This window comes from Chenopodium album, chromosome 1 (assembly GCF_948465745.1).
Source record: "Chenopodium album chromosome 1, dcCheAlbu1.1, whole genome shotgun sequence".
In the NCBI taxonomy this organism is placed as follows: Eukaryota; Viridiplantae; Streptophyta; class Magnoliopsida; order Caryophyllales; family Amaranthaceae; genus Chenopodium; species Chenopodium album.
This window is the reverse complement of record NC_137834.1, coordinates 16,023,997-16,046,838: the sequence shown is the minus strand read 5'-3', so window position 1 is coordinate 16,046,838 and position 22,842 is coordinate 16,023,997. Positions and strand designations below refer to the sequence as shown.

The window sequence follows — 22,842 nt, the reverse complement described above, 5'->3', positions numbered from 1 at the left end:
ATTCCTAGTATCATGTTTAGGGTAATAACTAAAATTTCTAATATCATGTATGTTTCTATGATGCTTCCTATTTCTTTTCTAATATCATGTTAGTGTCCTGTTAGGGCTAATTGATCTTTAATGTTTAGTGACATGCTAGGGTTTGTTATTAATCTTGTTAGTATCAAGCCTAGGATCTTGCTATTATTATTATGCTTTGATGAGAATATTATTATTTTGATTATGATTATTATTATGTTTCTTGATATTAATTATTGTTATTGATTGATCACACCTTTTATGCATGTTTTAAAGGGAATTTGTACTTGTAATCACGCTCAATAAGATAATTAATAATCTAGTTTAGGCTAATACGATTATAATTCAAGTGATCGCCAATAATTGTTTTGTTTGTGCATTATTATTCAACCAACATAGATAAACAGGTTTAGGGTTAACCTATTGATTGCATGTTAGTTAAAAAGCGCACACGAATACGAGAAGAATAAAGTAGAGACCTATTTTAGGAAAAGTTTACACTACAAGAAAATAACCTTTTCGTAGCGATTATTTTAACCTTTAGTATCGATTGTAATTGCAACAAAAAGCTTTCCCAACGAATGGTCATTTGATACAATATCCCCCGTTGCCTTAGCCTTTAGTAGTGGTTTTCAATATCGCTGGGGTTGGCCTCAATAATCGATACAAAAAACTACATCCAACCGTGGTGATTATTGTAGCGATTATAATCGCTATAAATGTTGAACTCATTTTCTTCTAAAAACAAAAAATCATACATATGATCTTTACAAGATTCGAACATGCAACCTCAAACTCTTATATTTAATGTTTAACCAATAAACTATTACATATTTTATGTATTCTTTATCAAACAATATTTATATATCTAGTGTAGAAAAGGTTTTTTGTATCGATTTTTAGGATTTAGTGGCGATTATAAATGATACGATTTCTCAAAATTATATAAATGTGTAAAAATAGTGTGGATATGTATTATTATGCTTTCCGTATCGATTTTATATGGGAAAACCATGGCGATTATAAAAATGATACGACATCCTTAATTATTTCACAAACATACTTGCATATTGTAGCGAATGAACAATCGCTACGAAATAATCGCTACGAAAAGTGATTTTTCTTGTAGTGTTAATCTCTTTTAGGGTGGATTTGTACCTTCATCCCTGAACATCCAGTCATGGTTCTAGACCTATTGGAGTTAACGATCTCCTAGATCGTTAAAGGGTGTATTAATCTTCTCCATGTGAAAAGTTTACGAGTTCTTAAAACTTGTTGTCGACACTTTTACTCTAGCTTCCTTCCCTTTGGACGCTACCATGCTTAAGTGTATGATCACAGCAGGGCTCAAGTGTGGGATTCTTTAAATATTCCCTACACATATGCAAAATTCATTACAAAGCATGTAGCACTCTTTATCGAAAGGAACATTATATTTATGTAAATATGAAGTCCCACATGAAATGGTAAGTGACAATAGAACTCACTTCCGAGAAGAATGTGAAGAATTTCTACAACAGTATGGTATTCAACACCACCACTTTCCCCATATAGGCCTCAAGCGAATGGTGTAGTAGAGGTAGCCAATAAGAATTTTAAAACTATCACCGATAAAATGACAGAAAATTACAAGGATTGGCCTGACAAACTCCATTTTTCTCTTTAGGGTTACCGCACGTCAATTCGCTCATTAACAGGAAATACGACATTCTTCTTAGTCTACGGAATGGATGCCGTACAACCTGTAGAGCTAGAAATACCTTCCCTACGCATTGCGTTGGAAAGTAAACTCGATGAAGTTGAATGGACTAGAGCGAGATATGAGAAGCTAATTCTACTTGATGAAAAATGATTAGAAGCTCTACATCATAGTCAATGGTACCAAACTCGTATGGAAATACACTTTCACATGAAGGTCAAGACAAGACACATCAAAGTAGTAGACTTGGTGTTAAAGCATTAAGGAAAAATGTTCTATACCCAAGAGGCAAATTTAGGCGCAATTGGTCTGGACCATACATTGTCAAAACTATCCTATCGAGAGGTGCCGCAAAACTTATGGATATGAATGGCAATGAATTCTCAAATATGACAAATATTGACCAACATAAGAAGTACTACCCATAATTACTTGAGTAGGATACTTAAGAGAGCTACGTTTGGCCTGATTTCTTAAGAAAGGATATGTAGGCAACCCTTTACAGGGTGCGATCACTTTAAGCTTCAAAAAAATCGATGCGTCAACAACAAGACAATTTTTTAGATGTAAGTATAGTCAAATAATCTTGAAGGAAATCAGTTAATGGCTGGATACTGGGATTACTCTAGTTAATCTGACTGGAGTTAGACGTGATATCAGAAGAATCAAAAGAGATTTCTAAAGAAGGGTCTTGCATATGTGTATACTAGCCTGTATGTATCAGATCTGGAGAGCAAGGAACACTGCTTTGTGGGATCCGAAAGTTTTGTGTGTTCATACTGTTGTAAAGAGTATCAAATTTAATATTTTAACTAGACTTAGGAATATAGTTACTAAAAAGATTACAAGAGAAAATAGAGATTGGATAGATAAGCTAGTGTAGCTTTGTTGTTTACTAGGTTTTCCTAGTCTAGTTTTGTTCCTCTTCGGAACTTGGTTATAAATTGACATTTTTTGGCAATAAAATCTCTTATTTACCAAAAAAAATGATAATAATTCAAGTGATCACCAATAATAGATTTGTTTGTGCATTAATATTCAACCAACATAGATTAAATAGGTATAGGGTTAACCTATTGATTGCATGTAAGTCAGGAAGCGCACATGAATACAAGAAGAATAAAGTAGAGGCTATTATTAGAGCAGGTTCAATCTCTTTGATGTTGGAATTGTACCTTCATCCCACGAACTTCCAGTCATTGTTCCAGAACTATTAGAGTTAACGACCTCCATGATCGTTAAGGGGTGTAACCTTCACCCTATGAACGGTTTACAAGTTCCTAAAACTTGTTGGCGACTCTTTTATTCTAGCTTCCTTCCCTTTGGCCGCCATGATTATTAAGTGTATGAGCACAGTGGGGCTCAAGTGTGGGATGGCTTGAAATATTCCCTACAGTTTTTTGGCGACTCCACTGGAGAGGATTTCTATTTTAATTCCTAACATTTATTATGACAATAATTTAGAATGAGTGGATGAGACTCGAAAAGTTATAAGTATTTCATGTGCGTAATTTTGATTGACATTATTGGCATAAACATAAAATGGTTATCATTGGAAGAACCATATGTAATGATTCAAAAACATAGGATTTTTACAAGTAGGAATCTTGGGAAATATCTTTCACGACTAAAATCGAATTAATGCTACGAAAAAAAACTGGAAAAATTCAAGAACAGAAAGCTGCCGAGGCATGTAGGAATTAACGCTGAGAAAACTGCGTTAGCGCCAAACGACGGCGCTGTCACCTAGCGACAAGCTTGTCGTCTGGCGACAATAAAGGAATAAAAGAAAACGTTGTTCTAGGGGGGATGATACCCGTTGATAAAAGACAGCGTCATCGTTTGCAAATTGCTAGAATCAGGGGTTTCTTATATAGCTAGAATGGCCTTCGCAAATTGCAAATACTAATTTGGTAAGAATTAATCGAATTGAAGCTACAGCGTCATCGTTTGCGGGAATCGAAATATCTGCAAGATCCGGATCACAATTTGTATCGATTAAACAAATCGTTGGAATTCCCAAAGTAATACATTCTCGAAGAGCCGTATATTCTTCGTGTTGATCAACGATGATTACAATATCTGGTAATCCTGTCATATATTTGATCCCACCTAGATATGTTTGCAAGTGAGATAATTGTCTCATCACCACCGCTGCATCTCTCTTTGCGAGACAAGCGAGTCTCCCTGCCGTTTGTTCCATTCTCAAGTCCTTGAATTTATGAAGTCTCGTTTCTGTCGTGGAACAATTCGTTAACATATCGCCAAGCCACTTTTTATTAACATAATGACAGCGAGCCCTTATTGTTGCCCGTGCTACTAAGTCAGCTGCTTTATTTTTTGTCCCAACAATTAAAAATTGTTTTCCTCTACTTGATGCGTCAAAAACTAAATTGTCCCAAGCCACTATCTCTTTTTTCATTAAATTAAAGAGATGAGGTATTCTGAAATAAAAAATTGTTCCAACGGAACCTTCTTTTCTACCGCTCTACTGCGAATTGGCCGTTGATATACAACCCCAACCATAAATTCCTTTCTATTCGTCATTTTTTAATTTCTTTATTTTATTACTAAATTAAATAACCATAACAAATACATAAAAGATAAAAAAGATGAATTTCTTCTATTTTTGAAACCCCCAAAATCATTGTTGTTTTGATCTATCACGGAAATTCCTTGAAAGACAAGAATCAACTAAAACTCGGTGGTAAAACAAAATATCTCCCATCTTTCGCTCGAATCGATTCTTTTTTTTTGTTTTCAAAGGAAAGTCCTTATGTTGACTTGAATGGTGTATGAATCCTTTGAATACGGTACCAACGGGTATCATCCCCCCTAGAACAACGTTTTCTTTTAGTCCTTTCAACCAATCGATACGGCCTCGGAGAGCTACTTTTGCTAAAACTCGAGCAGTTTCCTGAAAACTGGCCTCAGATATAAAACTTTGAGTATTCAGAGATGCTCTCGTTGTTCCCAATAAAGTATCTCGGTAACATATCGCTTCTTCCAAAGCGCGTTCCGTTCGTTCCGCCCGAAACCATCCAATTAGTTCTCCAGGCAAAAAAACATTAGACATTCCGTCTTCTGAAACAAAGACTTTTGTTGTTATTTGACGTACAATAATTTCTATATGCCTATTATGGATCTGCACCCCTTGTGATCGATAAACCTTTTGGATCTTGTAAACCAACGAAATACGACTTTGCGCTATAGTTAGCTCAGCCGCAATGAAGAATTCCCAGGGACTTCCAAAAATTCTTGTTATACGTTCGTTCCAACCATCAATCCTCTTTTCGAGATTCATCGATATTGAATCAATCGAACGAACTTCTAAGACTTGTTCCACTTTTGGAAGGCCTTGCGTGATGTCACCAGACCTAGATTTTTCATATATAAATGTAACTAATGTATCCCCTTCATTAATTATTTCCCCATAATGACCATGAACTGTTGCTCCTGAAGTAGCCAAATAGGGCTTAGCCGATCTTATTACTACAGAGTCAAATTGAACAATTAGTACTTGACTCGATTTTAGGTGCGTTCCTTTTTTTGTTATACATACATTTTCACAAACAAATTGTCCAAGATAAATTTTTGTGGATAACTCTTCACAAAAATTATAATGAAGAAAATACCAATTCAATTTGAATGGATTCAAAATGATGTTGCTGCATGGATCAGGATTATAAATTCTTCGAGTTTCATCTATTAAATAATATTGAAATTTAAGTAGTTGAAAGGTTTGTTTTAAATTCTCGAGTTGCAAATAATTAGTTACCAAGATCTGATTATGAGTTATTAAATGGTAAAATGAAAAAAAATGCGCAATTTGAAGGGCTGCTCCTAACGGACCAAACGAATTCCTGATTGGAATTGGGGGATCTTTTTTAATTGATTCTTTGTGATATTTTACACCCTTGAATGGTAATGGGCCTAGTCGAAATTGGAGAAGAATATTGCCCTTGGGTTCCCTTTATTGGGACTATATGTTTCTATTTATTTTTGTTTCTAATTGGTCAGGGGCTCTTTTACCTTGGAAAATAATACAGCTACCTCATTGGGAGTTAGCCGCACCCACGAATGATATAAATACTACTGTTGCTTTAGCTTTACCCACGTCAGTCGCCTATTTCTATGCGGGTCTTACAAAAAAGGATTAGGTTATTTTGGTAAGTACATTCAACCAACTCCAATTCTTTTTCCCATTAACATCTTAGAAGATTTCACAAAACCTCTATCACTTAGTTTTCGACTTTTCGGAAATATATTATCCGATGAATTAGTAGTTGTTGCTCTTGTTTCTTTAGTATCTTTAGTGGTTCCTATACCTATCATGTTTCTTGGATTATTTACAAGTGGTATTCAGGCTCTTATTTTTGCAACTTTAGCCGCAGCTTATATAGGCGAATCCCTGGAAGGTCATCATTGATTCGTCTTAGGAAGAGTCTATCTTAGTTTAGATCCAAGTAAGGTAATATATATATGTGTGGCTCAATATACTCTATCAAGATATTCGATTAAGAGGTTCTATCAAGATAATCTATTTTATTTCGAGTATAGAAATATACAAATACATACAAACTAGCGGTATCCGATTGACTCAAAAATATAGCGGTTTACGTTATGTAAGAAATCCATGTATATTTTATATTAGATATTGCCAAGTTATATATGAACTGATAGTTAATTTGTCTTACTTGAATTTCGATAGCGATACCAACCGACGAAGTCTTTCAGGTTCGTTTATGACTGCGAATTGAATGAATAAACAGACAAAATAAAGAAAAAGATCGAAAAACGATTAATGATTAGAAAAAGGAAATGGAAAAGCACAAGTTCTTTTGATTCAGAAAGACTCAACAAGTAGGAACTAAAAAAGATGAAGTCTTTCTAATGATCTAATGGTTTAATAATATTCTTATTTCCATTTTCAATTCGGTATTGTTAGTTATTTCGACTAGATAAATATTAGCAATGGAATAATTAAGTCATAATGCATTGGTTGATTGTATCATTAACCATTTTTTTTTTTTTTGTGTGTGAGGAACTTATCATGAATCCACTGATTTCTGTCGCTTCCGTTACTGCTGCTGGATTGGCTGTAGGGCTTGCTTCTATTGGGCCTGGATTTGGTCAAGGTACTGCCGCGGGACAAGCTGTAGAAGGTATTGCCGGACAGCCCGAAGCAGAAGGAAAAATACGAGGTACTTTATTACATAGTTTAGCTTTTATGGAAGCTTTAACAATTTATGGATTGGTTGTAGCATTAGCACTTTTATTTGCGAATCCTTTTGTTTAATTCGAGAAAAGAAACAGAAAAAATACGTATTTCTTTTTCTAGTCTTGAACTTGAAGGTTGCTTTTTCACATTTATTTATACTGAAAAATTGCTCCTATAGAATTACTTATTCGTTGAGAAAATAATACGCGGGAAGCACTTCATTTGAGGATGAAGAATTCGTGTTACCCACTCGCTTTCTTCCTTCATTCCCCTTCTTAGTTCGAGGGAGAAGTGTTGCAACAAAAGGAGTATTTCGCAATTCACATGAAACCGAGTACCTAATTCAGAATTCTATTCCAATAAGTTTAAGTATTCTTTTTGTTGGGAATCTCAATGAAAAAAACATGCATTTCGAATTTATAAGTAGTTAAGAAGTTAAAAAATACAACGATTTTTTAGTTTATCTATAAGAGGAGATCATATAAAAAATGTAACCGATTCTTTCGTTTTCTTGGGTCACTGCCCATCCGCAGGGAGTTTCGGGTTTAATACCGATATTTTAGCAACAAATCTAATAAATCTCAGTGTAGTGCTTGGTGTATTGATCTTTTTTGGAATAGGTTGGATTCAACCAACTGTAACTCTACCGCTTTTTCTTTATAAAAAATTAGGGCGAAAGTTGCATGATTTCACGAATGACTTCTGAAATCAATAATAAATAAAGAAATCATATGTAAGAACTATAGCATTTCAGGATTTGTTGGTAACTATAGTTTGATTCTCTATCAACCAATAATAATAATAATGCGGATCATTACCATAACATGGTTAAAACTTAAATTGTTTGAAGTCCAGATACAACAGGGTATTCTTTCTACCACTATGTTAATACTTAATATACCGAATACCGAGACATTTTTCAATTAAATAAAGAAAAATAGTTAAAAATGTTTCGATATAGAACACTCATGTCGATAAAATGATTTGAATCCCTTAATTTCTTAATATTGAAAAAACGTTTATGTTTTTTTTTATTACTATTAAGGAAATAAATGCCAAAGGCCGAGTCGATGACCTACATATAAAGTAACACAAATTTTTGGATTTGAATAAAAAAAAACAACTTTGCTGACTTATCTATTTTTCTATATTTGTTTGGGTCAGAAGAGTCCTCCGAATTTTCTAGTCTTGATTAATGATCGGTTTCTTTTTTTCACAAATGAACAGAGAAGGGAGGATAGGTTCATTACAGTAAAAAAAGATATGGAAATTTGCCATAAATAATTGAAGTAATTGAGCGTGAGAGCCAAATGAATTGAAAGATTCAAGTTTGGTTCGGGAAGGGGTCATGAATGTTTTGAAATGAATGGAAAGATAATCCACTTTTATTAAGTGATTTATTAGATAATCGAAAACAGAGGATCTTGAATACTATTCGAAATTCAGATGAACTACGCGGAAAGGCCATTGAACACTTGGAAAAAGCCAGGGCTCGCTTAAAGAAAGTCGAAATAGACGCGGATCAGTTTCGAGTGAATTGATATTCTGAAATAGAACGAGAAAAAATGAATTTGATTAATTCAACTTATAAAACTTTAGAACAATTCAAAAATTGTAAAAACAAAACCATTCAGTTTGAACAACAAAAAGCGATTAATCAAGTCCGACAACGGGTTTTTCAACAAGCCTTACAATGAGCTCTAGGGACTCTGAATAGTTCTTTGAACAATGAGTTACATTTACGAACCATCAATGCTAATATTGGCATGTTTGGTGCGATGAACGAAATAACTGATTAGTCCTTCTAGTTAATTGTATGTAGGTATTATTTTTTTGTTTCCAAAAGAAAAACGAATTAAGAAAGACTCATGGCAACCATTCGAGCAGACGAAATTAGCAAAATTATCCGTGAACGTATTGAAGGATATAATCGAGAGGTAAAGGTTGTAAATACCGGCACCGTACTTCAAGTGGGTGACGGCATTGCTCGTATTCATGGTCTTGATGAAGTAATGGCAGGGGAGTTAGTAGAATTTGAAGAGAGGACAATAGGTATTGCTCTGAATTTGGAATCAAATAATGTTGGTGTTGTATTAATGGGTGACGGTTTGATGATACAAGAAGGAAGTTCTGTAAAAGCAACCGGAAGAATTGCTCAGATACCCGTGAGTGAGGCTTATTTGGGTCGTGTTATAAATGCTCTAGCTAAACCTATTGATGGTCGGGGTGAAATTGCAGCTTCTGAATCTCGGTTAATTGAATCTCCCGCCCCCGGTATTATTTCGAGACGTTCCGTATATGAGCCTCTTCTAACCGGACTTATTGCTATTGATTAAATGATCCCTGTAGGACGTGGTCAGCGAGAATTAATTATCGGAGACAGACAAACCGGTAAAACAACAGTAGCCACAGATACGATTCTCAACCAACAGGGACAAAATGTGATATGTGTTTATGTAGCTATTAGACAAAAAGAATCTTCTGTCACGCAGGTAGTTACTAACTTTCAGGAAAGGGGGGCAATTGAGTACACTATTGTGGTAGCCGAAACAGCAGATTCCCCCGCTACATTACAGTACCTCGCTCCTTATACCGGAGCGGCGCTAGCGGAATTTTTTATGTACCGTGAGCGACACACTTTAATCATTTATGATGATCTTTCCAAACAAGCACAAGCTTATCGACAAATGTCGCTTCTATTACGAAGGTCGCCTGGGCGTGAAGCTTATCCAGGTGATGTTTTTTATTTGCATTCACGACTTTTGGAAAGAGCCGCTAAATCAAGTTCTCGTTTAGGTGAAGGAAGTATGACTGCTTTACCAATAGTCGAGACCCAATCAGGAGATGTTTCAGCTTATATTCCTACTGATGTAATTTCCATTACAGATGGACAAATATTCTTATCCGCCGATCTATTCAATGCTGGAATCAGGCCGACTATTAATGTGGGTATTTCTGTTTCTCGGGTAGGATCCGCCGCTCAAATTAAAGCCATGAAAAAAGTAGCTGGTAAATTAAAACTGGAACTGGCGCAATTTGCCGAATTAGAAGCTTTTGCACAATTTGCTTTTGATCTTGATAAAGCTACTCAGAATTTGTTGGCAAGGGGGCAACGATTACGTGAATTGCTCAAACAGCCCCAATCTGCCCCTCTCAAGGTCGAAGAGCAGGTAATGACTATCTATACCGGCACGAACGGTTATCTTGATTCATTAGAACTTGAGCAAGTAAGGAAATATCTTGTCGAATTACGTACTTATGTAAAAACGAATAAACCGGAGTTGCAAGAAATCGTATCTTCTACCAAGACATTTACTGAGGAAGCAGAGGCCCTTTTAAAGGAAGCTATTCAAGAACAAATGGAACGGTTTCTACTTCAGGAACAAGCATAAAGAAATCGATATCTCTTCGTTTTTTTATTAAAAAAAATGCCGTTTTTCACATGGATATAGAAAAAAAAATATGGAAATATATTGCATCCAATAGGATTTGAACCTATACCAAAGGTTTAGAAGACCTATGTCCTATCCATTAGACTATGGACGCTTTTTATTCCTATTTTTTAGCATTTTTTATTTGAAACTTAAAACTTCTTTTTTGTTTTGAAAAAACATATGTGAGATGAGACAATTTTTTTGAATTGTGTATTCAACTCAATGATGCATTAATGAATACATAATAGAGTGGGTAGCGGGAATCAAACCCGCATCGTTAGCTTTGAAGGCTAGGGGTTATAGTCGACGTTGATTTCTTCTTTTTAACGTCTCTAATTCAAAATCGAACATGAAACTTTGGTTTCATTCGGCTCCTTTATGGAAAAGAAAATGGGGAATTCCCAAATATTAAGTTTAAGTTAAGGTGGGAACGAAATTACAAAACAAAAGAGAATTCATTTCACCCATAACATCTATGTCAGCTTTTTGTATGAATGCATTTATTTAATTCAAAACAACTTACTTTCTAGATGATCCCTCTAGAAAAAGTGATTCTAACAATCTTTGTAGTTACTTCGTTCTCGATTTCTAGTTGAGAGAATCATAAGGAAAAGTATTTTGTTTCCGCCAAGGTAAAACAAAAAGAAATATGTTGATTGAAGCCTCTAGTAAACTAAGATCATCATTTAATAGCTCTTTTGCTTCTCTCTAGAAAAAATAGAAGATTTAGTTACGATTAGAAACCCTTTTTTTATCTTCATCCATGGATCTTTTACTTATAATGATTCGATTGGAAGTATTGATCCAAATCAATTTCAATACAATTTTCTGTTTCGTAATTTCATAATCCAAAAATTCCACTTTTAATTGACTTTTGGATACAAATTACGAGAATGTATAATTTTCCTCAAACTTTTCATTGAGAGGGAAAGGATTAATTCCTTTTAAGAAATAAAGTTTTTCATCGGAATATTAATCAAACCGGCAGACCCCTTAACTATTAAAGGGTTAAATAAAATGAATCACAGTTTTACCACTAAACTATACCCGCTACAGTTGGATTATTGTATCCAAATAGAACTTTTGTCAAACATTCAAATTAGACGTAATTAAGACAGGATTATAAAAGAATCATGAAATTTGGAGTATTGGCATTTTTGTTGGAGGATTTGATGACATTATGAAAAGATAGTTGAATAACTAAAAAATAGAAGAAATAGATAGAATAAATGGGGACCAAAAGATAAGAATAAATAGCGTGTTGGTTCTATTTTATTATTGTGCTTTTGTTTTAATAACAAGCATTTTTTTATCATTATGAAAATCAAATAAATAGTTTTCTTTAGTCTAGAGTCTATGAATCCGTTAAAACAAAAGGGCCTGGCGAGGGACGGATAAGGCTAGGCCGTGGGAATTAAAAAGGCCCTTTCGGGTGAGGAAGTCTTTCTTTTTTCTTTTCTTTCTGTATTTGAATATTCTCTATTTTCTATTGATATTCAGTCTTTTTGTTTGTATATATTCTATTATTTTTTATTTTAATAGAAAATAGATTTGAAATTGAATCTTTTAATGAATCCTTCGAATCTTTCTTACTTTATCTTTATCTAACGGGTTGGAATTTCAAATAAAACTTGTACTTAATGTTGTATTACAAAATACAACTTGTCTATTTTGTATATATTATATATAGTTATATAAACCGTATTGTTAAATAGATTCTATTTCGAATTTTCATAAATTATTTATTTAATATTTGACTATTCCTTTTTTCTTTTCAACGGGGAGAGATGGCTGAGTGGAAGAAAGCGTCGGATTGCTAATCCGTTGTACGAGTCATTCGTACCGAGGGTTCGAATCCCTCTCTTTCCGTTTCCTTTGATAGCGGAATCTTACTATTTGATTTCTGTTTTAAAGTTCTTAAATCTTTTTTATTTTTTTTTCAAAATATAACTAAAAATAATTACAAATCTAGAATAGCATTCTAATAAGTTTTAATTAGAAAATAGATTTCGTCTATATAGAATAGAATTCTATAAAAATAGATGAAAATAAAGAAAAGAATCCCTTTTATTCTTCGCGTCCAGGATTACGTCCCGGATCATTAGATAGGAATCCGAAAATGAAGAGAGAAACAAAATACTACTGTGTAAACAAAGAGTTTGAGAGTAAGCATTACACAATATCCAAGATCATTTTTTTTGTAAAAAGAGAATAGATTCTCTATTTTTATACCATATATCCCATAATTAATTTGAATTTGACGTCTAAACCCGAAAAAGTTTTTCAAAATCGAAACCAATTTTTGTAATTGTAAAAAATCAATAAAAAAATGAAGTTAGTAATATCTTATATATTATTATCTTACTTACCCAAAATTTTCTTATACCTACTTGTTGATTTTATGGAGGATCAAACTTTTTCATTTACGAAAAAGAGTTATAATCGGAAAACGAAGCGATATGAATTGTGATGATTCAAAAATTTGAACGTTTTAATCAAGAGTTCATATGGCAAGACTTATCCGATTTTATCAATTATTTAGTATTAGAATATTAGAATCATTTTTCTCGAAAAAAGAATTCATTGTTCTAGGACACGATGAAAGAGCTCATCGAAAACTTACAGCAGCTTGCCAAACAAAGGCTAATAGAAAAAAAAGTAAAGGTATAACTGGCATAAAATCTACGATTTGACTCAAAAAAGCGTAAGCCTCAAGTAATTTGGCGAATAAAAATCTACTCGAATAAAGGGCAGAATTAAGACACATCAAACTAAAGATATTAATCATAACATACATTTTTTTTATTGCATTTTGATTGAGTTATTGATAGAAAGAAAAAATGAAGAAAAAGGGCCTTCTTTTTTTTGAACTTACTCACTCAATAAAAAAAACCTTCTACTCTCTGTCGAGAATAGAAGAAATTCTACTTTCATACAATATCTTAATGGAATTCTATGTAATGATTAATATATTCATTTGAATTCTATACCTACACGTATCAAAATACTAACAACGGAATCGAATCCATTTTTTAGCTATTTGGGCTGGAATTGACGAACAATTAATAACCATATTAGTGTTTAGTAGTGTAGAATAGAAATATAAGTGGGGCGTGGCCAAGTGGTAAGGCATCGGGTTTTGGTCCCGCTATTCGGAGGTTCGAATCCTTCCGTCCCAGAGCCAGAGCATATGTAATTTAAGATTGCATTTTTCGGTTTCGAAAGTTTAATAGTGGAGAGAATTGGATTCTTTCTGTTAATGATTGATTTTAATAAAAATGAATCTTTTTTTTTTTCCATTTCATCAAATGAAAGGAAGATAAGTGTTCAAATCACACATGGATACAAGTGAATTCGTTGGAGATTTAGGCAAGATGGGGTTATAGATTACATACATTGATTTGAATTCCAAAAAAAAGAGTGCCCTTAAGCATATATACATCCCCAATATATTTCTCTATAATATAGAAAGAGGGTAGTTATTTTTTTATTCATCCCGGCAAAGAACGTTGATTTTCCAACCTATTATTAAATTTTGATTTATTTTTTTGATTCTTCATTTATTAAATTAAATTAATGGTCGAGCTCAAAAAGAAACATGGATTTGTATTTCTTAGGGATATTTCCTTTATTTTATTGTAAAAAAAGAAGCATTGCATTACTCAAAATATCTTATAATAACTTAAGATATATTCCATACCCATGTATTGGCTGTTCTGACTGAACCAATGACTATTCATGATTTCGTAACTGAATTAACCGCATACCGGTTCCAAATTTGGGGAATGTTATGGTAAAACTTCGTTTGAAACGATGTGGTAGAAAGCAACGTGCGACTAGAAGGACATGATCCGTTGTGGATTCTTAGTATCCATCATTTCTAATAAAGGATGCTCTTGACTCGACATCCTTTGTTCTCTTCCACTTGAACCTTCATTGTATTTTTTGTTAGGGTTGGAATGAAACTAGTACATGATGGAGCTCGAGGAATAATGTATAGAGCTATTTCTCAAGGAAAAAGAGAAGGGTCTAGGGTTAGTGTCAATCAATAAGTCGGACCAACTTCGTAAGTAAATCTTTGACAGAAAAATCGAAAGGATAAAAAAAAATTTCAAATCCCAAAGGAAAATTGTTTATTGGAATTGCTAAAACCTTTTCGATAATATGATAATTATATATATCGTCGGGAATCTGACGTCCGTATGATTCTATTCTTTGATAGAACGAAATAACAAAAAGGGCAAGTTGCTGCCATTTTTGAAAGTATTCCTAATCAACGAAGTAATGTCTAAACCCAATGATTCAAAAAAAAGAAAGATAAAGATTTCCGGAACAAGGAAATACATTTTTAATTGTTAATTGTCATAACACTTGGATTTGGATCAGAATTTCGAATTCAAATCGATTCTAAATGAGACAGAAGGGTATTTGAGACTGCTCAATAAATGAAATGCAAGATTTTCGTTTGAGCTATTCAACTTGAGTTATGAGTATACAAATGATTTTTTTTAGGAAATAAAGAAATGAAAAGGACTTAATTCTTAGTCTAATTCATTTGATGATTTTATGGGCTTATTTGATTGGGCATTCTAATTTATATATACCTAACTTTGAATCATTTTTCTCGAGCCGTACGAGGAAAAAACATCCTATACGTTTCCAAGGGGGGTGTTGTTGACCTAATCTATCCCAATGAGCCGTCTATCGAATCTTTGCAATTGATGTTCGGTGCCGAAGAGAAGGAAGAGATTTGCAGAAGATAGGTTTTTATGATCCGATAAAAAGTCAAACTTATTTAAATGTTCCTCTTATTCTAGAATTTCTCGAAAAAGGTGCTCAACCGACAGAAACTGTTTATGATATTTTAAAGAGGGCGGAGATTTTTAAAGAATTTCGGCTTAATCAAACGAAGTTCGATTAATCAAATAAAAAACAAAGACAATGCTGTTGTAGTTTGATAAAAAAAAAATTTCTTCTTTTTCTATTCTTGTAGATTTCTTATGTAGTGCCAATCCAACAAAAAAATTTTCTTATATTATATATTTGACTTTTTCAACTTCGATTTCCAAATATATTATATATTGTATATATCGTATTTCTATTTATAATGTTCGAATAATTCGATTAAAGAAAATCTTTATCCTAATCATATATTTAAATTAAATAAAAATAATATTAAATAAATAAAGAAATTCAAAAATATTAATATTTGTATTTTTTTCTATTTATATTGACAAGAGTATATTGAACAAATATAATTCAATTTTGAAGTCAAAAAAAGTAGAAAAAATGAAATGGTTTATTTCGGTCTTAGGCCCAAAAAATAGGTTTTTTATTCAAGGGTGTGTTGGATTTTTTGCAATATAGAATTTTGATACAAAAAATAGATAATAATATTTGGTCTAGAAATGTATTTTCTCTAAGAAATTTTTTGATTGTCATCTGATCCGTTTGCTTTTATGTTCGGAATCGATTCGAAAACTTTGTTTGGATTTCTTGTTGATTCGAAGTTTTAATTCCATTCCATTTTTTTTATCTCGATTGTATCTACATAACATATCTATTTCTTTTTCGGGTTGCTAACTCAATGGTAGAGTACTCGGCTTTTAAGTGCGGCTAGAATCTTTTACATATTTGGATGAAGCAAGGAATTCGTCTACATCATCGGTAGAGTTTATAAGACCACAACTGATCCTGAAAGGAAATGAATGGAAAAAAGAGCATGTCGTATCAATATAAAATTCGGAGAATATTTCATTCTTACCAAATTGGTATACAATTCTATTTGAATTCTTGCAAGGAAACGAAATGAATTAAAAGTTGGGTCGATTGAATAAATGGATCGAACCTTATGGTTCAAATTCTGAGGAAAGAAAGAACAACGAGTTTATTTTCATAATTTGAATGATTTCCCGGTCTAATTAGACGTTAAAATCACTTAGAAAGTTTCTATATATAAATCACTTATAAAGTTGCTTCTTTTGTACTTTCAAAATATCAGGGGTTTCTTATATATATAGCATCTTTTAGACCGGGAAATCTTTTATATATAGAATTTCAAACACAGGTTTAACGTAAGCTTTTTTTAAAATTTTTCTATTTAATTTACATAGACCCACAACATAGATTATAGTACACAAGAAGGAATGTTGAGAAATGCCTTGGTCGGTGGTTTAATTTAAGTAATCGATGTAAAGGGACAAAAAGTGTTATCATCAATGGTTATAAATTTGACATTTTAGATCGTGAGAGTTATCGAAAGACACAAAATTCTGGCATTATGTTAGAGGCAGAAGGCCAAGAGAATTATGGAAGACTCAAAGCAATTTTTGAATTAGATTATTATGGCTCCCACAAGGTCATAATGTTTCGCTATGATTGGGTTGATATAGCAAGGGGTTTTAAAAGATACCGTAATGGAAATGTTTGTGTGAATTTCTCGAAGCTGATGCACACAGGTCGAAATTTGCACGATGATCCATTTATTTTCTCATCTCAAGCAAAACAAGTTTTTTATATAGAGGATGAGATAAATAAAGGATGGTTATATGTTATTAAGACTAAGCTAAGGGACTTGTTTGATATGGGTGATGATGAGACTTAGTTTTTTTTTTTCCTTTTACCGTTTAATGCATAATTTTTATTAATTTTTTCTGTTTCAAAACATTGTGTTAATGTTGAAAGTATGAATAATATATTCTTTTCTTTAATCTATATCAGTTTTGATTATTTTTCTACTTGACCAATGATTATTTGTTTTTATTGTATTGTAGACACCCATTTGTGTCTCCCCAAAACCAAACCCAGTGATGAGTACCTTTCACGTCGAATCATAATCGAATAAAGTGAAAGTGTGGAAAGTTTAGTGTTGCGGATAGTTTTAATTTCTTTTCTCCTCTCTCTGTTTTTGAAAACTTATTTTAAGAAAACAGCCAATCCAGTTTGGTTGGTCCATGATATGGGTCCAATAGTAGTGTACTTGGATGGGGCTTGAAAAGAGCTTCCCAACGATATATTATAAGCCCAATTCCGATGAATATTGAGGAAGTTATGGCCAATTTACCAAACTGGGCCCGGTTTGAGCCTTATATAGGGCCCAATGATCTAGAGGAGGGCCTAATATGATTTATCATTCCTAATGCAATTATAAATGGTTTTAGTTATCTAGATTCTTCTAGAAGGTTCTTTTCATTCCTAATTTAATTAGCGGAAATTTCACCAAATGCCACTTACAAATTTAAAAATTCATCAAATGCCATCGCACTTTTCAGAATTCACCAAATGCCACTCACAAACAGTCAAATGTCATGTCGTGCCATTAATGAGCTCTGGACGTTAACAGTCCGTTAATGCGAAATGACCATTATACCCTTATTTGGGGTTAATGGCGCGTGAATGATCATTGACTCTCTGACTTCTTCAATTTAGATCAAAAAAAAAAAACCTCCATCATTCTTCTTCTCTGTTCTTCGAACTTTCACCCTCATTCAAACTCTCAAATCCATACTCAAACTAGAAGCTTTCGTTAACACTTAAACAAAACACTCCAAAAAATTTAATCTTTTTTTGCGATTGAAGTTGCGCGAACCAGTACAGTAGTGACAAGTAGGGGAGTAAGTAGAAGCAAAAATCTCTTGAATTTGAGTTTGGGGTGTTCAACATAGCATTCAAGGTAATAATCGCTCTTTCACTTTTCCATTTGCGTTTTAAATCAGGCATTTTTTGCGAAAATTGAGTTAGGGTTAGGGTTTTTTGAAACGTTCATGTTAAATGTGATTACTTGAAATAACTGTGTGAATTATTGTTACATTTGATATTAAAATTTTTATTTGTTGGTATTGATTTGACATTGTTATGTTTTGTGATTGTGAGGTCTTTGAATTCCATATTTCGCAATTTTGTGTACTGGTATGTTAGGGTTTGGTGTGTGGTTGTTGATATGAATCATATGTGTTGGTGTTCAGTATAGTAATGTGTCTGTAATTTGTTGTTTATAGGATGAGTTAAGTGTGGCTTGATGTCCATTATAGAGATCTGGGGTTTGATGTATTGGTTGATGATACTGACAGAACAAGTTTAATGGACTTGTATGAGTTTATGTTTGATGACTCTGTTAAGCAAAATGTGATCCTTCCAAAGTACTTTAGTTTGTATGTACTGCCACCTAGAACTAATAGGAAGTTGGAGTTGTGTTCTGATAGGGATATGCTGACAATGTGGGAGTGGTTTGGACATAAGGAAACAATAGTAATCTATTTAGAGGAAAAAGAAAGTCCTAGTCTGGTGTTTAAGGATGCTGAGGATAATTGGCAAAAAAGGATTAAGGCCATGGCTGAGAAGGCTAGGTTAGTAGCTGAAAAGGCCCAGGCTGATAGAGAGTTAAAGGAACTGGAACCTTTTACAGTTGCAGTTGAGGTTCCTATTGCTAATGTGGATGGGGGAGAGGATGAGTATGTAAGAGTGTTTGAGACTCCATTAGCTGATGAGGTTTTTCCTGGGCAATCTCAACCTGAGCCTGAGCAAAATACTCAACCATCTACCCCACCTAAACACTGTTAACCAACTTCTCCTCTCAACCAACCCAAAACCTCAGGTGTGAGGAGGAATATGACCCCAAGGAAAAGGAAGAGAACACCCAAAAAAAAGCCACAACCTCAAACCACCTCACCAGCTCAAACCACCTCACCACCTCAAACAACCTCACCACCTCAAACTGACAACCAAAATTTCCAAACTGACTCACCATCTCATTCGCCTGAAGCACCACATTCACCTGGACCACAACCACCATCACAACCTGTTTCACCTGAAGCACCACAATCACCTGGACCACAACCACCATCACCACCAGTTCCTCAGGTAGAATCAGTTCCAGCTCAAACTAATGTCAATCAAACATTAGAACCAGCTACTACTATGCTTGAGAAACCTAAAAAAATTGGTAGATCAAGGCCACCAGGATTTAGAACCAAAAAGAGCTGTGGAAAAAGGGTTGCTGGGGGGAGTAATGATGAAGGTGTGAGCTTAAGGAGATCTAAAAGACACAAGAAGCCACCAGCTGGGGTTGAAAGTAGTGAGGATAAGTGCTCTGGTGATGATGAGAGTGAGGATTCAGATTACATTGAATCTGGCAGTGAACAATATGATGATGATTTGGATCTTGCTGACTTCATAGAAGATGAGGAAGAAGTACAATGCCTGTATGATGACATCCCACCCAAAGAATTTGAAGATTACCTTGATGCGACCCAAGCAATGGATAAGACATACAAGAATGGCAAGGTTTGGAGAGATTGTGAATTTGGAAGCATTAAACTGAAGCCATGGTTGATTTTTGCAGACAAAGAGTCATTCTATGAAGTGTTTAAGGATTTTTGTGTACAAGAAGGTTTTGGATTTTTTGTTGAAAAGAGTGACCCTGCCAGGTTTATAGCAAGATATGCTATAGATGGTTGCAACTGGAGAATCCATGCATCAAGCATGGCTGACAAAGTGAGCTAGGAAATCAAGACTTTGACAGGGGAGCATGCAACTTTTGGAAGGCTTGAGATAAATCCAATTGTTGGCTGTGATTGGCTTTGCAGACATCTGCAATCACATATTCAAGCTAATCCAGATATCCCAGTTGAGTCTCTGCAAAGAAGCTGTATGGAAACGTACATAATTCAAGTGAAGAAAAGGTTATTTTACAAGGTGAAAGCAATTGCCAAGGAGCTCATTCATGACGGATATGGAGAGGCCTACAGTCTCCTTCCAAGATATGCTGAGATGGTCAAGTAGACCAATCCAGGGAGTTATGCACTAGTGACATGGTTACAAGTTCGTGCAAATGTCCAAACTAGGTACAAAGCATGCTTCTTTTCTTTTGCTGCATAAGTTAGAGGTTTTTTGAGAGGCTGTAAGCCAATCATTGGCATTGATGGAGCCCATCTTAGTGGATATTATAAAGGGATACTGCTAACAGCTGTTGGAATTGATGGGAACAATGAGATATTTGTGTTTGTTTATGGCATAGTCAGTACAGAGAGTGTTGAGACTTGGGTTATTTTGTGAGGAATTTAAAGTACCTCTTTGAGAAAGAGGGATGCAACAGAGATGATTGGACATTTCTTTCTGACAGGATGAAGGTAAATCAGTCTCTTTAACATACACTTGTTTTTTTTTTTTTTTTTATTACTTTACAGTAATGTTTCCTTACTTGTAATATGGTTTTGCAAGGAGTTAATGCAGCAATTATGGAGACATTTCCCAGAGCTAGTAGAAGAATATGTTGTCAACACTTATATAGCAACTGCAAAACAAAAGGCTTTAGTGGAACAACATTTCACAAACTATTTTGGGTTGCTGCTGATGCTTACAATCCATATGTTTTCAACAAAGAAATGGAGAAGATTCATGCCTACAATCCAGATGTTGTTCTGTATTTTGGAGAGTACCACTGAAGTTTGGTCAAGGCATCAGTTTGACCCAGTTGTCTGTTGTGACCATAACACAACAAATTTTGTTGAATCATTCAACTCTTGCAGCAAGCCATATAGGGATCTACCTGTGTTAAAGCTTCTTGAAGGTTAAACAAGCATTTTCTCATGTTTTATCACTTTGCAAATGCCATTTCAACCTAGTTTAATTTTGCAACTGGTTTTAATTTTGCAGCTATAAGGCAATGGTGCATGAATAGGATGGCTCCAAGGTTTGATAAAGCAACTTCAATGGGGAATGGGGAACTCACTGAGTATGCAACAAAGATCTTGCAAACAAGATCAGATGAGTCCAGGTTCTGCTATGCTACACCATGTGGGGGTGATGAGTTTGAGGTGAGAGATGCACATGTGTACTATCCCATCAAACTAGGGGCTGGAACTTGTGGTTGTGGGAAGTGGCAACATTCAGGGATCCCATGTAAGCATGTGCTCAGGGTGATTTACCACCAAAGGCTGCAAGCTACAGATTTTGTATCACCTTATTTCAAAGGGAGGGCATACAAAAACACTTATGGAGAGCATATGCACCCAATGCCTAACCAAACTCAGCGGCCTTCATTCAACCTCCCTGACATACTACCACCCTTAGTGAAAAGATCAGCAGGCAGACCCAAGAAATAGAGAATAAGAGGGGCAAATGAAGCAAGAAAGGGAAAGAGACATAGTTCGGTCAAGTGCAGCATATGCAAACAATTGGGCCACAATATGAAGACATGTGCAACAAAGAAAAAGAGTGCAGCAGCTTAAGCAGCAAGTGCAGCAAACAACAGCACTGAACAGCTTGAAGCAACAACTGCAGCAATCAACAACAATGCAGAGGCTGAAGCAAGCACTTCAAAGATAAAGAAGAGATCAAAGAAAACTGCATAAACTCCACAGCCCTGCCCTTTTGAATGCACATCATATTTGTTAATAAAATCCTAATTTTTGAACATTAATATTCCACTGTGTGCTGTACCTAAGTAGCCACAATTTTTTGGATGAACATGATTGCAACTTATCATATTATACTAGAAATGTTTAAATTAACACTATATTTACTTTCATTGCAATTACATTGTTGTTCACTTCATCATTACAATCACAACTATTACACACATAACAACTCCTACTTTCATAATAGAATTGAGAACTTTTTGTTGCTGCCTCACTTTCTTCTTCAACTGCTTCAATTCATCATACACATCGCTATTTCCCGATCCATCCCTATCATAACAATTTCCCCTACTTTGAGCTTCTTCCGGCTTGAAGACTTTATACCATTTGAAACTATTACACGAGTCGCACTTGTAATAAAGCCTTTGAGGATTTGATGTTGACTCCGAACTTCTAATTGCGTATTTCCGACGACAACCGCAAAACTTGTTTGGAACTCTTACATATGCATACTCGTATGTGGAGGAGGATGTGTTTGATAACAAACTCATGATTAAGCATGTAGAGGGATGCAATGTGTGTTCTAAGTCTCATATTTATACAACAAAGTGGGTGCAACGGCTATTTTACCCCAACAATATTTCAAAATTGTTCAAATAAACTAGCCGTTAGTACTCATTTGATTAGAGGGTTACTGTGAAATAATTTACAAAAGTAATGGCATTTCATGCAAAATAATAATTTGTAAATGGCAATAATGTGAATTAAAAATCCTAGTAACGGGCTGTTAACGTCCAGACCTCATTAATGGCATGACATGACATTTTACTGTTTGTGAGTGGCATTTGGTGAATTCTGAAAAGTGCGATGGCATTTGATGAATTTTTAAATTTGTCAGTGGCATTTGGTGAAATAGCCGTTTAATTAGCATTGATAAATTGACTTTTGTTGACTTTTCAGAGTTTTTAATTAAAATCAAAGAGTATTATTGAGGGAAATACGATTTTATCCTCCTATACGGCAATTTTTATCTGATTTTAAGAAAATGCGTAATTTTCCAGATCAGCGCCAAACGCTAGTTGTAGCGCCTGGTGCCTGGCGCTAATGTTGGCG

At 34.3% G+C, this 22,842-nt stretch overlaps 2 non-coding genes and 1 pseudogene across 2 annotated transcripts; 2 read left to right on the top strand and 1 right to left on the bottom strand.

Annotated features, from left to right (window-relative positions):
* The first annotated feature begins 5,644 nt into the window (after positions 1-5,644).
* Positions 5,645-7,030, top strand: LOC145628773 (ATP synthase subunit a, chloroplastic-like; annotated as a pseudogene).
* Positions 7,031-10,412: 3,382 nt separating this feature from the next.
* Positions 10,413-10,484, bottom strand: TRNAR-UCU (transfer RNA arginine (anticodon UCU)). The gene has a single exon. It is a non-coding gene; the product is annotated as a tRNA-Arg (tRNA).
* A 1,669-nt stretch (positions 10,485-12,153) lies between these two features.
* TRNAS-GCU (transfer RNA serine (anticodon GCU)) lies at positions 12,154-12,241 on the top strand. The gene has a single exon. It is a non-coding gene; the product is annotated as a tRNA-Ser (tRNA).
* The last annotated feature ends 10,601 nt before the right edge of the window (positions 12,242-22,842 follow it).